Below are 16,336 nucleotides of genomic sequence, written 5' to 3'. Positions count from 1 at the left end.
CAATGACAATCAGAGGACCACGGACAGGACGCCCACTCCAAGGACTCATAGCACCGACACCTTAGTAGACGACAGCAATGATAACACAGGTGAACCATGCTGAGGGATCCGGAGGGGAGGCGGGAGGGAGGGCAGGGAATGTCTGAAAATGTCTAAGATTGTCAAACTGAATGTACCACATATAACGTTAATATGCTCTTTTGCTGATCTCTTTCTTCTATACTAGTATATAGGTTCCAGTGTACAACATGTTTTACTCTACCATCCCATGTATAATACCTTTAACGTTTGAAATGTTTTGTTCCCACTAAATGGACAAACGACAGACCAGACGGGCGGGAGAGCCCAGAGAGGCCCCACGGAGACTTTCACTGCGGACGACACACCTACTAACTCCACCACACCTCCGCAGGGAACAACCCGACTGTACCTCCCACGGAACGTTGGACGACACTCCCCACCGCCTGCTGGCCTAAACTGTAAGTCCAGCAGCAACACTCCCACACACACACTCGAACCCGGCTGGTCCGGGTTGCAGGGACCCACGCCCCTCCGTAACCCCCAAATACCCCCTACCCTACCCCAACACCAACCCAATCACCCGCTCCCAAAGGGACACCTCGCACACACAACCACGCAACATGCCGACTCACCTCAAATGCACTTCCATCAACGCAAAGGGCCTCAACTCCCCCAAGAAACGCCACGCACTACTTAGATGGGCCCAGAGGCAACAAGCCGACATCCTCCTAGTCCAGGAAACCCACTTCACCGCACTTAAACACTTCCCCCTCACGAACCGGACATACAAAACTAGCTTCCTAGCCAATTCCCCAACGCCCAAAACTAAAGGGGTAGCCATCATCTTAAGAGGCACATGCCCCTTAACAGATATAACCGCACACCCTGACCCCTCAGGACACTTCCTCACAATAACAGGGAGAATAGGCACCAATCATTACTCCTTTTGCTCTATATACGCGCCTACCCAATCAGACCCAGACTTCTGGAATACATTCTCCGCACACGTAGCCACACTATCCAACACCCGCCTCATCATAGGAGGGGACTGCAACGTAGTACACTCCCCACACCTTGACAGAACACACCGCGCACAACCTCCACACCGACCTGCCAGAAATGACACACTGTTCCAGCAGTTCCTCTCCTCTCGAAACCTCATAGACATCTGGCGCGCCCAACACCCCTCCACCAAAGACTTCACCTTCTACTCTAACCCCCATAACTCATACTCGCGGATTGACTACTTTCTGATCTCCCCCAACGTCCTCTCCCAGACAAAGTCCACGAGCATAGGTACGATATCATGGTCAGACCATGCCGACATCAACCTAACACTGTGCATTGCAGACATCACACGCCCATGGACGTGGAAACTAAATCCCATACTACTACATGACCTCCCCATCACAGACACCATCTCCAAAGACCTATCAGACTACTTTGAACTAAACTCAAACCCAGCAGAAATATCCCCCACGACCCTGTGGACGGCGCACAAAGCGGTCATCAGGGGCAAACTCATAAGCTTAGCCTCAGCCCGGAAAAAACGTAGAACACAACAGATCACAGACGCAATAGCGGAGATACACCGCCTCGAAGCCATACACAAAGGGACCAGAGACAGCAACACTCTAGATCAATTGACCGAAGCCCGAACCCTACTAAAACGCCTCACCATGGAGGACACCGCGAAAGCCCTCCAGTGGCTCAAACAGAAATACTACGAAAAAAGCAACAAAGCTGACACCATGCTGGCAAGACGCCTAAAACGCCGCATTGAGGCCAACAAAATCACAAGCATACGCGACCCAGGCCAAAACATATGCACCCAACCCGACCAGATAGGCTCCATATTCCAATCCTACTACCAACAACTCTACAACCACACGACACCACTAGGAGACACCACGCAGGACGCCTCAAGCCTTACACAGACATTCCTGAACGCACTTAAGCTCCCAAAGCTAACCACAGAGATCAGCCAGACACTAACAGACGACGTAACAGTGGAAGAGATGACTCTAGCCCTCCGCGCATTCCAGCCCAATAAAAGCCCCGGCCCTGACGGATTTGGGGCAATATACTACAAAACCTTTAGCCACCTCCTGCTCAAACACCTCTGCCCGGTATTCAATGCCATGCTGCGCGGCGAGAAGCTGCCGACAGACATGGTAGCAGCAAACATTTGCCTCCTCCCAAAACCAGGCAAGACACTAGACGAACCAGGACATTACCGACCCATATCCCTCCTAAACGTAGACCTTAAAATCCTTACAAAAGTCATGACCAACCGCATAAACCCCCTACTACAAGCCCTAATCCATCCCGACCAAGTAGGCTTCATCCCCCACAGACAAGCGGCAGACAATACTAGAAGAGCCATAGACCTCATTTGGTACACCACTCACAAACACACCCCCACGGCAATAATCTCCCTAGACGCCGAGAAGGCATTTGACCGCCTCCTATGGCCCTTCCTCTACCAGACCCTATCCCACTTCGGCTTCCCCACACAATTCATCGCCTTCCTAAAAGCAGCCTACGCACACTCACAGGGCTCCCTCCTCCTCCCTAGCATAGCCCCCCCCCACATTCACCATCTCTAACGGGACGAGACAGGGATGCCCACTATCACCCATACTATTCGCCCTATCCCTGGAACCCTTACTGGAAGCAATACGGTCTGACTCAGACATTGGAGGAATCACCATAAGAGACCAGACCTACAAGGCATCCGCCTATGCGGACGACATCCTCCTTACCCTCACAAACCCAAGCACCTCCATCGACCACCTTATGACACTGATCCATTCCTACTCTCGCATATCCGGCTACAAACTGAACATCACAAAATCCGATCTAATGCCGATACACATACCCCCACATGAACTAACCAACATCAAGGACCAATTCCCATTATGCATCCGCCCAACGGCCATCGACTACCTAGGCATAAAGCTCACAGCCGACATCTCCACCATGTATCAAACTAACTACACACCCATACTCAAGCGGGCTCACGCAGACTTGCAGACATGGGCCCCACTAGGGATCTCGTGGCTGGGCCGAGTTGCCTCAATCAAAATGAACCTCCTACCACGGTTGCTGTACATCTTCCAGACACTACTCATAGCAGTTAGAATAGCAGACATAAAATCTTTACAGAAAGCGGTCAACAATTTCATATGGAACCACCGAAGGCCCAGAGTAAGGCGTGAAACACTATACGTCCCTAAGCGATCAGGCGGCCTAGGATTACCCAACTTTATGCATTACCTGTACGCTGCCCACCTATCCCAAATCCAAATGTGGCATCTCCCGCCCATGGAGAAAAGATGGGTGGACATTGAACACTCAATCTTTGGTCATGACCACCCCTCCCAATACATGTGGACCCCCAGACAGCACCGACCACTGCCCCCCCCAACCGCACCCACCATAACACACTCACTCGACCTCTGGGACAAGGTACACCTGAAATACGATCTCTCCTCGGAACTCTCCCCAATGACCCCGATTCTTAGGAATAAACTCTTCCCCCCGGGACTCACAGCCCAACACTTCGCCCAATTCGAGAGGAGAGGAATTGCCAGACTAAGCCACCTATACACGAACAACCAGCCCATCACCTACGAGAACCTACCCGAACCCACCACACTCACCACGTTTGACTACTTCCGCTTCATCCAACTCCGCAGCCTGGCAGCAACACCTTACATCCAACAAGCAGGCAAATCCCAACCCACCAAGTTCGAACGGGACTGCACCACAGCCCCGGCCAGAAAGGGACAAATTTCCGACATATTCCTCTCAATAGCAACCCACACAACCCATATCACCCTCCCATACATCAGGGCATGGGAGACAGACCTGGGCGCACCAGCTGACACAGGAGTCTGGGCCGACATTTGGGAAGCCACCGCATCGCTAACGATATGTGTAACATTCAAAGAACAGGCATATAAAATGCTATTCCGCTGGTACCTCACCCCCCAGAGGCTAGCAAGCATGCACATACTACCCACAAACCAGTGCTGGAAGCAATGTGGAGAAACAGGCACTTTCCTCCATTGTTGGTGGACGTGCCCAAAACTCCAACCCCTCTGGCACTCCGTAGGAGCAATCCTCACCAGAGTACTGAATAACCCATGCCCCTTAGACCCATGGACCATGCTTTTATCCAAACCAATGGACACATTCACAAGAGCCGAAAACAAATTGATAGCAAGAGTGGCCCTTGCCACACGTAGAGCAATTGGCGAAGTATGGTCCACAACCACAACACCCAACCAACAAACAATACTTAGGAAAATCCAAGATCACATGGACATGGACAGGCTCACCGCCCAAATCCACGAAAACACCAAACAGTTCCACAAAACATGGGACCCCTGGCTCATGGCCGACACATCTTTACCCTGGTAAGACAACACATACCATATACCACAAATTAGCACCAGCAGAATATGAACCACGACCCTCACCTAATCACTAACCCACCATCGCTACCTGAGACACACACAGAGGTGTACCCACCCCCCACCCACCCTTCCCACCCCCCACCCACCCTCTCCACCCCCTCCCCGGGGGGGCCGTGGGACCCTGCAAACGAACACTTACTCTCCACCGACGACCTGACCCCACCGGGCCGACGACCCCCCCCAAACAGTCCAGACGAGGACACCCCACCCACACCCTGACAGATGTACCCACCAGCCGCACCCCTCCTGTAATCACAGGACCACTCACGACGCAACTACCACACCTACACAGACGCGGTACCCACCCCACGAGACGACAACCACTTCTTATCCCAAGGACGATCCTGACAGAAAGACCGGAAGGGCCATACACGGCCAAAACAACTCGGAAAGAAGCTAATTCAGCAACGAAATTAAGATCTTGTAATATATGTACGCTGATCCGACACTTGCTGTTACAACGCTTGGACCCTACAACCTCCCCCCCCTTTTTTGTTCTTTTTGTTCCCTTTCACCCTGTACCCCTGCCCTTGAACACCCAATTCTACAAATAAGGAATCTTAAACAAAAACAGGGCATCAGTATCCCCTTCATTTTCTATTCTTGTACCCCTCCCTAACCCTTAGATCCAGAGCAGCAACGAATGTTACATACAGAGTATAAATGTACTAACAATCATCCAACAATGTAACCAAAGATAGACAGCACCTAACCTGTTTCTTATGTATGATTGTCATTCACATGGTATATAAGCTCTGCGATCTTTGTAACTATAACCTTATTCCCTTATTTTCTTCTGTACCCCTACCCCAATGACTATGAAAAATTCAAAATCTGACAAAATAAAGAATTAAAAAAAAACAAAAAAAAAAAAACAGTTATACCCCCAGAGCTGAGTGTCATCCAGTTGCTGGGGAGGAGGTGGGAGATTCCTGGATTATTTTACTGTGTTTGGCTTTCCCCTTAGAGTACTTTACTTGTTCAAGAGTATCTATCGGAGTAACCAGCGGAGGAGAGTTCCAGCTAGGACTAGAGGTCCACTACAATAGTATGGCATGTAATTTGATGGGTATACTCCATGGTGTATCCCTGGTAATAAGATTTCTAATTATTCACTGATACAGATATTATTCACTGATTACGTGAAACGACACTCGACGTCCTCACACTTTGCTTGAAGATGTCCAGGGTCTCCTAAAACCCTAAATGCAAAATAAAACACATTTGGTGTGTATTAGTCCACTTAACCATAAACACACCTCCACACAGTGGTAATTAATGTGTGTAAATGATGCCAGGTGATGATTCCCAGGTGGGTTTTTTTCCAATTTACCACTACTTTTAAACAATAAGGTACATATAATATTTGTGATTTAGCTATATATCTGTAACAGGACAAATCACTATGTGGTTTATTTTTATCTCTTTACAGATGTATAGCTTAATCCCAAATAGTGTTTGTATCTTGTCTTCGAAAACCCCATAGGAAAGCATTGAGTTAGTGCTTTCCTACAAGGAAGGCCTAATTGTGTGCACGGAGCTCGCCACACATGCACATTAGGTCCCATAGACTGATGCCAGTAGTGGAGGAACAGCCCAACCAAGCACTGAGGGACTTGGCACTAGAATCAGATAAGTGAAAAAAGGGTATTTATTTGCCATTGGGGGAGAAGGGGAACAAGGGAGGGTTAGGGCAGAGGGACCCTTTAGTTAAAAAAACAACAACTTGTATTTATAATACTAATTCATGCCATAACACAACACGTCTGTTCACCTGAAAGTCCATACTGTAACATATTAAGGCATTAAAGGAATACTCCCACTCCATATTAACTCACGTTTAATTAAGTTGTTATGGGGTCAGGAGTGTCAGGGCACCTTTTTCCTTCAGGGGTTAAACCATTTAGCTGCCACCCAGCTTCTGTTCCTCTCTAGAGAATGGTACAAGGAAGGGCCACTGAAAGGTGGGTAGGTGGGTCTAGGTCTTTCACCAAACATACACACAGCAATCAATGGGCATATCATCCCAAAAACTATTTTAAGCTGTGTGTAGTTTTGGGTAAAGTCATAGAACCACACCCAACTTTCAATACCCTTTTTTCTCCCACTCAGAATACAGGGAGTGCAGAATTATTAGGCAAGTTGTATTTTTGAGGATTAATTTTATTATTGAACAACAACCATGTTCTCAATGAACCCAAAAAACTCATTAATATCAAAGCTGAATATTTTTGGAAGTAGTTTTTAGTTTGTTTTTAGTTATAGCTATTTTAGGGGGATATCTGTGTGTGCAGGTGACTATTACTGTGCATAATTATTAGGCAACTTAACAAAAAACAAATATATACCCATTTCAATTATTTATTTTTACCAGTGAAACCAATATAACATCTCAACATTCACAAATATACATTTCTGACATTCAAAAACATAACAAAAACAAATCAGTGACCAATATAGCCACCTTTCTTTGCAAGGACACTCAAAAGCCTGCCATCCATGGATTCTGTCAGTGTTTTGATCTGTTCACCATCAACATTGCGTGCAGCAGCAACCACAGCCTCCCAGACACTGTTCAGAGAGGTGTACTGTTTTCCCTCCTTGTAAATCTCACATTTGATGATGGACCACAGGTTCTCAATGGGGTTCAGATCAGGTGAACAAGGAGGCCATGTCATTAAATTTTCTTCTTTTATACCCTTTCTTGCCAGCCACGCTGTGGAGTACTTGGACGCGTGTGATGGAGCATTGTCCTGCATGAAAATCATGTTTTTCTTGAAGGATGCAGACTTCTTCCTGTACCACTGCTTGAAGAAGGTGTCTTCCAGAAACTGGGAGTTGAGCTTGACTCCATCCTCAACCCGAAAAGGCCCCACAAGCTCATCTTTGATGATACCAGTCCAAACCAGTACTCCACCTCCACCTTGCTGGCGTCTGAGTCGGACTGGAGCTCTCTGCCGTTTACCAATCCATCCATCGGGCCGATCAAGACTCACTCTCATTTCATCAGTCCATAAAACCTTAGAAAAATCAGTCTTGAGATATTTCTTGGCCCAGTCTTGACGTTTCAGCTTGTGTGTCTTGTTCAGTGGTGGTCATCTTTCAGCCTTTCTTACCTTGGCAATGTCTCTGTGTATTGCACACCTTGTGCTTTCGGGCACTCCAGTGATGTTGCAGCTCTGAAATATGGCCAAACTGGTGGCAAGTGGCATCTTGGCAACTGCACGCTTGACTTTTCTCAGTTCATGGGCAGTTATTTTGCGCCTTGGTTTCTCCACACGCTTCTTGCGACCCTGTTGACTATTTTGAATGAAACGCTTGATTGTTCGATGATCACGCTTCAGAAGCTTTGCAATTTTAAGAGTGCTGCATCCCTCTGCAAGATATCTCACTATTTTTAACTTTTCTGAGCCTGTCAAGTCCTTCTTTTGACCCATTTTGCCAAAGGAAAGGAGATTGCCTAATAATTATGCACACCTGATATAGGGTGTTGATGTCATTAGACCACACCCCTTCTCATTACAGAGATGCACATCACCTAATATGCTTAATTGGTAGTAGGCTTTCGAGCCTATACAGCTTGGAGTAAGACAACATGCATAAAGAGGATGATGTGGTCAAAATTCTCATTTGCCTAATAATTCTGCACGCAGTGTAGGAATATGAGAAATATTTTCCAGTACATAATCAGTGTTATAGCTAGAGTATGAATGTGTATTTATGTTTGTCCATTTTTACACTACAAAACAAAATACAGTTTATGTAGACCCTGGAACTACAGAAAGTGGAGTTTTCAGCCAAATTACCCTTTGACAGAAAGTAATTTAATCAATAAACTGATACCAAATTTACAGATTACGTTTTTAAAAGTGCCTTCTTAAAATGTTTCCTAGTCATATCTACACGGTAAATGTATTATTTGGGAAACAGATCAATACATTGCCCTATGTTATTCTATGAATCCTTTGGCTGAAAAACTAGGCTTGCATAGGATAATAAAGGAGATAAATCTCTCCAATTTCTCACCGCTTAGTTAATCTTACATCTTAAACTATTTATATGCTTTTGAAAGGTCATTGAATGATATGCATTTTTTTCTGAAGCCTTTGATGGCTTGTGATGTACAGCTAACAGTTTGTCCAAACAAATAGCCTATTGTTCATGAATGTTTTCACCAATGACATTACCAACCACCCTTGGGAAGCATAAACCTTGTTGATATGCGCCCTTGTTTTATCCACATTAGATCACGTCTTCATGTATTTAACTCCAGCAGCTGTTTCCCCCATGCACTCCCAGTGCCACATACTCCAACGTAGAGTGCTGAGGTTTTCAGAATACTTTCTCCAGCTTATTAATTGAGCTACTGTGTGTCATCGTCAATGTATCTGGATTAACTGTATAAAGATTCACATTTCTGTCTTGGTTTGTTTTCACGTATCTGAATTAACACTGCTTTAGATAGCCTTGGCAGATCAACAAGGTTACCCAGCGAGATCAAATCACAACAATTCCGTTTAATGTAATGGATGGTGACTCCAGCTACTCTATGGAACCATTTGGCTCTCTGACACGAAACCCTTTGGTTGTCCTCTATGGAAGATATATATTGTTCTGGACTGTACGATCAGTGACCATATCACCTCTCACGATCAACGCTGTGCACATGTGACTTTCAATACCCAGTACCACAATGACAAAATGTTTATGTTTTTAAATGGCAAGCTATGCTCTTAATATAGATTTCCTTCTATATTAATAACGCCATGGTTCATTGTATGATAAGTCAAGTGCGTTTTGGATTTTAAATAAATACTAGACTTGGAGATTCATTTTGGATTGGATTGAAATTTTGACAAATTTGCGTGATCGGATGTTCTATAGAATGTCCACATTTCTGAAAACAAATATATCCATATATAACCGAAACACGAAATACCGAACATGTTTGTTTTGGGGAGGGGGGCAGGGGGGATGTCAATATTCAAAATGTCACTCATAGTGCCAAATATAGAAATGATTGAAGGGGGAAAAAAGGTGATCGATGGTTATGGTCATTATAAATGTTGATTTTATTCACAGATTAAGTGAAAAGTAAGCAATGGAGGGAAAAACAGGAGGAACACGAACCTCTCCCTGCCTCCTATATTTATATATTATATATTTAATAAATATATTGTATGTAATTTATAAATCAAGGCTTTGTTTACTTTATTTGTTACTTTTTCTCACTTGATCTGTGAATCAAATGGTGAGAAAATGCTCCTATCAGTGTACTGCGAAATATATACACAATGTTACATTGATCAGTCACAACATTAAAATCACCTGCCCAATATAGTGTAGGTGCCCCTCGTGCTGCCAAAGCAGCTCTGATGCATTGAAACATGGACTCCACAAGACCTCTGAATGTGTCCTGTGGTATCTGGCACCAAGACATTAACAGCAGATCCACCTTGCAAGTCCTGCAAGCTGCAAGGTGGGACCTCCATGGATTGGATTTGTTATTCCAGCACATCCCATAGATGCACAGTTGGATTGAGATCTGGGCAATTTGGAGGCCAAGGCAACACCTTGAACTCTTTATCATGTTCCTCAAAACATTCTTGAACAATTTTTTGCAGTGTGGCAGGGTGCATTATACTGCTGAAAGAGGCCACTCCATCAGGCAACTCCATTGTCATAAAGGGTGTATGTGGTCTGCAATAATCTCTAGGTAGGTGGTACATGTCAAAGTAACATCCACATGAATGCCACATGTTGATAAACCGTTAGTTGGTTGGCTGACTGTAATAATAATTCAAAAGAGTTCTACAAAGGAGAAATCTGCCTTCGGAGGTGGGATGCCTGAGTGCGCTGCACATTATGCGCCTCCTGAGCTCCCTACCAATGTTATTTACTTCACCTGTCAGTGGTTTTAAAGTTGTGACTGATCAGTGTATATTATGTTATGTATATATTTTGCTGAATACCTATTGGCCCATTTGACATACGGCCAAGCCGAACCGTGGCCCCCAAATTGTGCGCTCTCTGGGAAAAATAATCCGGCAGAACTGAAATGTGTAATAAATATTCTAGAGGAAGCCATTTGCCAGTTTTGCATGCTTATGATGTATGTTTGGCTTCGTTTGGTCCCAAACTCTATTGCCAGTTCCTTCAAATAATTATCTTTACAACAGCCAAGAGAAAAATGTGGTTAATTAACATACCATATTACCAAGAACGACATCTTATTAAAGATGGTCTTACACATAGATCAATGTTTTTTTTTTTTCAATTCTTTATTTTTGCACACGATAGGCAAGGCAAGAATGATACAACTTGAAGGCTTGCGCAGAAGCCAAAATACAAAAGATCAGTTTAGTAAACATAATAAGTAAAATCCGCCCATATTACAAGCCACCTTATTACTTCTATTCAACTTGCCTCCCATCGAGGGTTTTGTGTTTTTTATGTTGCAACAGTATTTAAATTCCTTATTTTTGCCCGCGATAGGCATAACAAGAACAATGCGACTGTGTGGCTTGCGCAGAAGCCAGAATGTAAAAGATCAATCGTGAAAAAACACAATAATCGACATCTGCCTACAAGACACGCCTGTCTATAAATTCTATTCCACCTGCCTCCCATCGGGGATTTTGTATTATTTTTATACATTTTGTTTTAAGTCTTCATTTGTCGTTTCGACAAGAGGAACAAATACACCAAACTACTTGTTGCGTGAGCAGTAGCCAACGGTGGTGATACAAAAAGCAAACAAATAACGATGCAAAAACACCCCTGGCTTCCCTGCTCAGGTCATCTCAGTCAATTGTCCCTCCTCGAAGGTTGTTTATAAATCTCAGGCGTTTGTAATTTGTCCCAGAGGAGACCTAATAGGAAAATTTAACCGGATAAAACCAAGTCTCCACCTTCCCCTATCACACTGATAGCGCCTGAGGAGATTTTGGTAAAACAAGGAGAATAAGGAATAAAAATAGGATAAGACCTACGATAAGAGGAGAGACCTACCCCCATAACTCGGGAACCGAGAAAAAGGGGTGGTCGGAGAAGGAGAAGAGAAAGAAATATATAAAGAGATGAGGTGCTGGAACCGGGACGCGGCAAGAGCGGGACAACCAACCGGGGCCAGAGCGGGACGGGAAAAAAAGGACCCCCTATACCCTGTCTTCCTGGTCTATATGATCAGTCTACAGCGGATCCTGCTACACTATTATCCCAGGGCTCCCAAAGTTTCGCAAATTTCTCTGTCGTCCCCTTCACTCGTGCTGTCAGATCGTCCATCAATCGGCAGTCTCGGATCCTAGATATCACGCCCGTTATCTCTGGACCTTCAGGAGAGAGCCAAGCTGTGGCAATAGTACGTCTAGCCCCAAGGGTTATTTTGTGGACCAGAGTCTGCTCCCTTTTGGTCCAACCATCAAGGGATCTGTTCAGTAAGTACACCCATGGATCTAGTAGTAGGGGCTTGTTAAAGGTCTGTGTCAATAAGTCTTCAACTGCCTTCCAGAAGCTAAGTAATTTCAGGCATTCCCACCACATAATAGATCAATGTTTTAACAATGAAACATTCTAACTGATTTCAAACCTAAATCCCCTTGATTTTGTTGACTATATAATTTAGGTTAAAAATGGTCCCCTAATTTAAAGTTTATGAAAATGATAAAGGGAAGATTCATAGAGGATTCAAGTATGGTGTATATGTTCAATTTAATTTTCTCAATTAAGAGAACATTTAATTTGTACAAAGTACCATGTACAAATAAAAACAGATATATTAGCTCTATTGGTGGAAAAAAAGCTAAAATGAGAAGATTATTAAGCTCTTACCCAAAGGGTGCTTTATATATATAGATAATATTACTAGTATTATATAATAATTTAGATACCATTTTTTTTATACTCTTTCCTGGATAACTGGTTATATTATGTTTATACACTTGGTGCCAATTTTAATAAGGAAGAGATGTACAAATTTTGTTTACATTTAATCATTGGCATGACTCCTGTATCGTTTGCAGAAGAAAAAACAAAAACCCAGCAGCCGTGGGTATACTGATTAAAATTATAATAGGAAAGCTTTGAGGTTTTACAGACAGGCTTTGAAAACTCTGTCCACAATCTCATAAACAAGAAGTTGTGGAATAATTTAACTGAATAAACTTTATAAAATAGACCACATTCTGTTACTAGACTCTGCGCAAATCCCTTTGTTTAGATTTTTACTTTCTATACTTCAATTTATGTTTATGTTACTTACATAATGGTACAAAATGACACAAAATGGTCTTTTAGAAAAGTGGTTCCCAACCCAGTCCACAAGTAGCCCCTAACAGTCCAGGATTTAAGGATTACTTAATTGTGTCTAAGGTGTTTTGGGGGAAAAAACAAAAAACACTTTAGACACAACAGGGTAATCCCTAAATCCCAGACTGGTAGGGGGTACTTGAGGACTGGGATGGGAACCCCTGTTTTAGACTAACAATCTAAATCCGAATTTCCGAACCAAACTGAATATCTTGCCCATGCACATCCCTACATTTTATTACAGGTGAGTTTGTAGAAGGGCTGGACCTTGCCAGCCGGGGGTTGGTCAGGTGCTTAGTTACAGATGAGGTTCCCACAATTGCTGCATCACTGTTGCATCATAGCTCTGTAATATAGATTCATCATTTACCCGAACATCTGCCTATTTCAGTAAATCCCCCCATCTGTGTTGACTCTTTTCATCCTAATCCATATAGGAACATACAATTATCTTTGTGAGTATAATTGAATATAATGCAATAAACTGTTTTACAATCCCCACTACAGACAATTCTAAATGATTCCTATAGAGATTGAGTATCTGCAGAATCCATCTTTACTTGCAGACTGACATCTAGTGAGTGAACAAGGAATTGCAGATAATATACTGACGTTACATGTTTAGAAAGATACATTTTCTATTTAATGCTTAATAAACATTTTTTAGTGTTGTAAGTGGACAGTATGTAACATTTCGCAAACCGCAACAGTTTTATTGACAAAAAAAAGTTTAACAAAAAATAAATTAACAAATAAAAATGTGTCTTCATGACATCAACCTAAAAGAGTTTTGGTTGCCATTTTATCCAAATTAGAAAAGTCTGAAAAGAAAAGTTCTTATGGTACAAAAAAAAACAAAAAACTCTGGAATGGCGTGTATCATTAATTAAATCAACGAGATTAATGAACACAGTGATATATCGTGGAAAACAATTGCTGGCATTTCAAATTTCAATTCCATTCCATGTGGTTTCAAGTGTCGCCTTCAATTAAAATCGCATGTGTAAATAATGAAAATTACTTTAATTAGAGCACTGTTAAAACATCTGGCTTTGCACAAAACCAGCAATGTTTTTACAGCATGTATTTAACAACTATTCATCTGCAACTTGTGGTGTCTTGAGAACCGAGAGCCGTGCTGCAAGATATGTTGGCGCTTTATAAACAATAATATTTTTGCAAGAGAACCGCTAGACGTTACCATACCTTAAGAAAAAACGATTAGAAATAGGATGGCGCAAATGGGAGAAGGATCTTAGTACATGCAGCAACCAGCAAAAACAAATCCTGGTAAAATGATTTGAACATAAAATAACTTACAGTAGTGATGGTGTGCAACAACAAAAATTGTTTTTACTACGGACCTCTTATAGAGAGTGAAAGCACCCCTATGTACATGAAATGAGGTGTAAACAGATTTCCGCTCTGTATACACCTCATTTCATGTATACAGGGGTACTTTCACTCTCTATAAGAGGTCCATAGTGAATAGGATTTTTGTTGTTGCGTACCACCCTACTTTGAAGGAAACCCCCAAGGGTCTGAAAAGATCCATAAATGCTCCTTAGCCCAGTGATCTGGCTTTGCCAGCTGAACAGCACTGATCTCTTCATGGTGCAGCATAACAGGGTGATCTCCCTCTCATGCTGCAATCACACAGTACAGAGGACTCACAGCGCAAACTGTACTGTGTGAGCTAGGAATTCAGTAGAGGGACATCAGCAGAGGGAATCCCTCAGAGGTGGGATTAGGGGGTGACATTAGGGGATGGAATTAAGGGGTGGGATTACGGAGTGGATTTAGGACTTGGATTAGAGGTAGGATTCTGGGTTAGATTAAAAGGTTAAATTAGGGGTTGGATTATGCATAAAATTATAGGTTGGATTATGGGTAGTATAAAGGATTGGTTTAGGGGTTGGATTAGTGGCTGGATTTAGGACACGATTAGGGATATGGTTAGGGGCAAGGAAAAGGTATTACATGTGTGATATCATTGTAATCAAGATACTGTACTGTCTGCAATTGCATATGATGTGGAAAAATTATTAAATGTCAAATTGAAAAAAGTGTTTTTTCTAAAAAAAAAATGTTTTTTCTAAAAAAAATGTTTTTTCTAAAAAAAAAATGTTTTTTCTAAAAAAAAAATGTTTTCCAATTTTAAAGTATATTGTATTCCTATGTAATATTGCATTATGTATGCATATAGGGTATCAGAAGAAAACCATATGTCCCCTTTAAAAAAGATGTATAATGTGTATGGATGCATTTATACAGAAATGGGAAAACTGTGGTAGAATGAATACATGGCAAAAATGCCAAAAAGGCTTTGGTCAAAAACGAGTTACGCGTCACATCTAAAAAAAGCATGAGTCCTTAATGGGTTAAATATAGAAAATCATCCATTCATATCTCTAAGACGCAACTTGCGCCGCTGCAGCAGGCGATAGGAAATTTTGTTTGGCAACACAAACGCCATAGGATATCGAGACAAACATTACATAGGCCAAAAAACAGGGGGGGACTAGGTTTGCCTAACCTATACGGGTACTACATGGCGACACAATTGTCGCAAATAGCTTTATGGCACTCGCCACCCGGAGAGAGGAAGTGGGTGGAGTTGGAATCCTTGATGGTGGGTTAGAATCCTTGATGGTGGGGGCGGACATCCCTCAGCTGCTCATATGGGTTCCCAGAGCACATAGACCCATCATTAGATCAACATGCCCGGCTATCTTGAACTCTATGCATCTCTGGGATAGAGCTCAACAGAGATACCGGTTGGCATCCACCCCATCCCCTCTGATGCCGTACCTACGAAATAGAGCATTCCCACCGGGCATGGCAGCACGTAATTTCAGGAATCTAGAAAGAATAGGCTTGCAACGCATACACCAGCTGGTGCAGGATTTGGAGATAGTGATATTTGACGCTTTGCAACAAAGAGGCCATCTCACTCCCACCGACTTTTTTAGATACCTCCAAATAAAAGATTTTGTAAAAAGGCCCTGGGTCAGGGAGGCGGCTCGAAAACCCATGACATTCTACGAACAAATATGCATCCAGGACCAAATGCCTACGGGTTTGATTACCTGGCTGTACGTCCACCTCTGCTCAGCAACTAGGGGAGCAGCTGGAAGGGATAGAGTGGCAGGAAATATGGGAGGCCAACCATAAATCCTCTGTCTGTGTAACGCTACAGGAGCAAGCAATTAAGACGATGCTCCACTGGTACACAACTCCTGTCCAACTATATCGTATGAACAAGATCCCTACCGATGTATGTTGGAGAGGGTGCGGGGTAAAAGGGACATATATTCACATGTGGTGGGAATGCCCCCTGATTGCAAGATTCTGGCAACAAATTAGAGATCTACTAGCCCAGGTACTGAACAGAGCTCCCCCCCTAGACCCATGGGTATACCTACTTAGCAGAACAATAGACGGGTGGACTAGACACGAACAAGCACTTATTCATAAGATAACTTTGGCAGCCAGGAGAGCAGTAGCGGCGGATTGGCTTAAAC

At 43.3% G+C, this 16,336-nt stretch overlaps 1 protein-coding gene across 2 annotated transcripts in view; it reads right to left on the bottom strand.

The window, feature by feature from the left end:
* Nucleotides 1–16,336, bottom strand: part of ACYP2 (acylphosphatase 2) — a 112,175-nt gene that overhangs the window by 39,858 nt on the left and 55,981 nt on the right. The window contains exon 3 of one of the 2 annotated variants that reach the window (XR_010086563.1): nt 13,010–13,158. The exons of the other annotated variant lie outside the window; for it this stretch is intronic. The gene's annotated coding sequence lies outside the window, so the exon portion shown is untranslated. Of the gene's footprint in view, nt 1–13,009; nt 13,159–16,336 lie in introns of those variants that run through there. 2 annotated transcript variants of the gene reach the window in all.

Source organism: Pelobates fuscus, chromosome 2 (assembly GCF_036172605.1).
Source record: "Pelobates fuscus isolate aPelFus1 chromosome 2, aPelFus1.pri, whole genome shotgun sequence".
Classification (NCBI taxonomy): Eukaryota; Metazoa; Chordata; class Amphibia; order Anura; family Pelobatidae; genus Pelobates; species Pelobates fuscus.
This window is presented reverse-complemented; position numbering and strand designations above follow the sequence as displayed.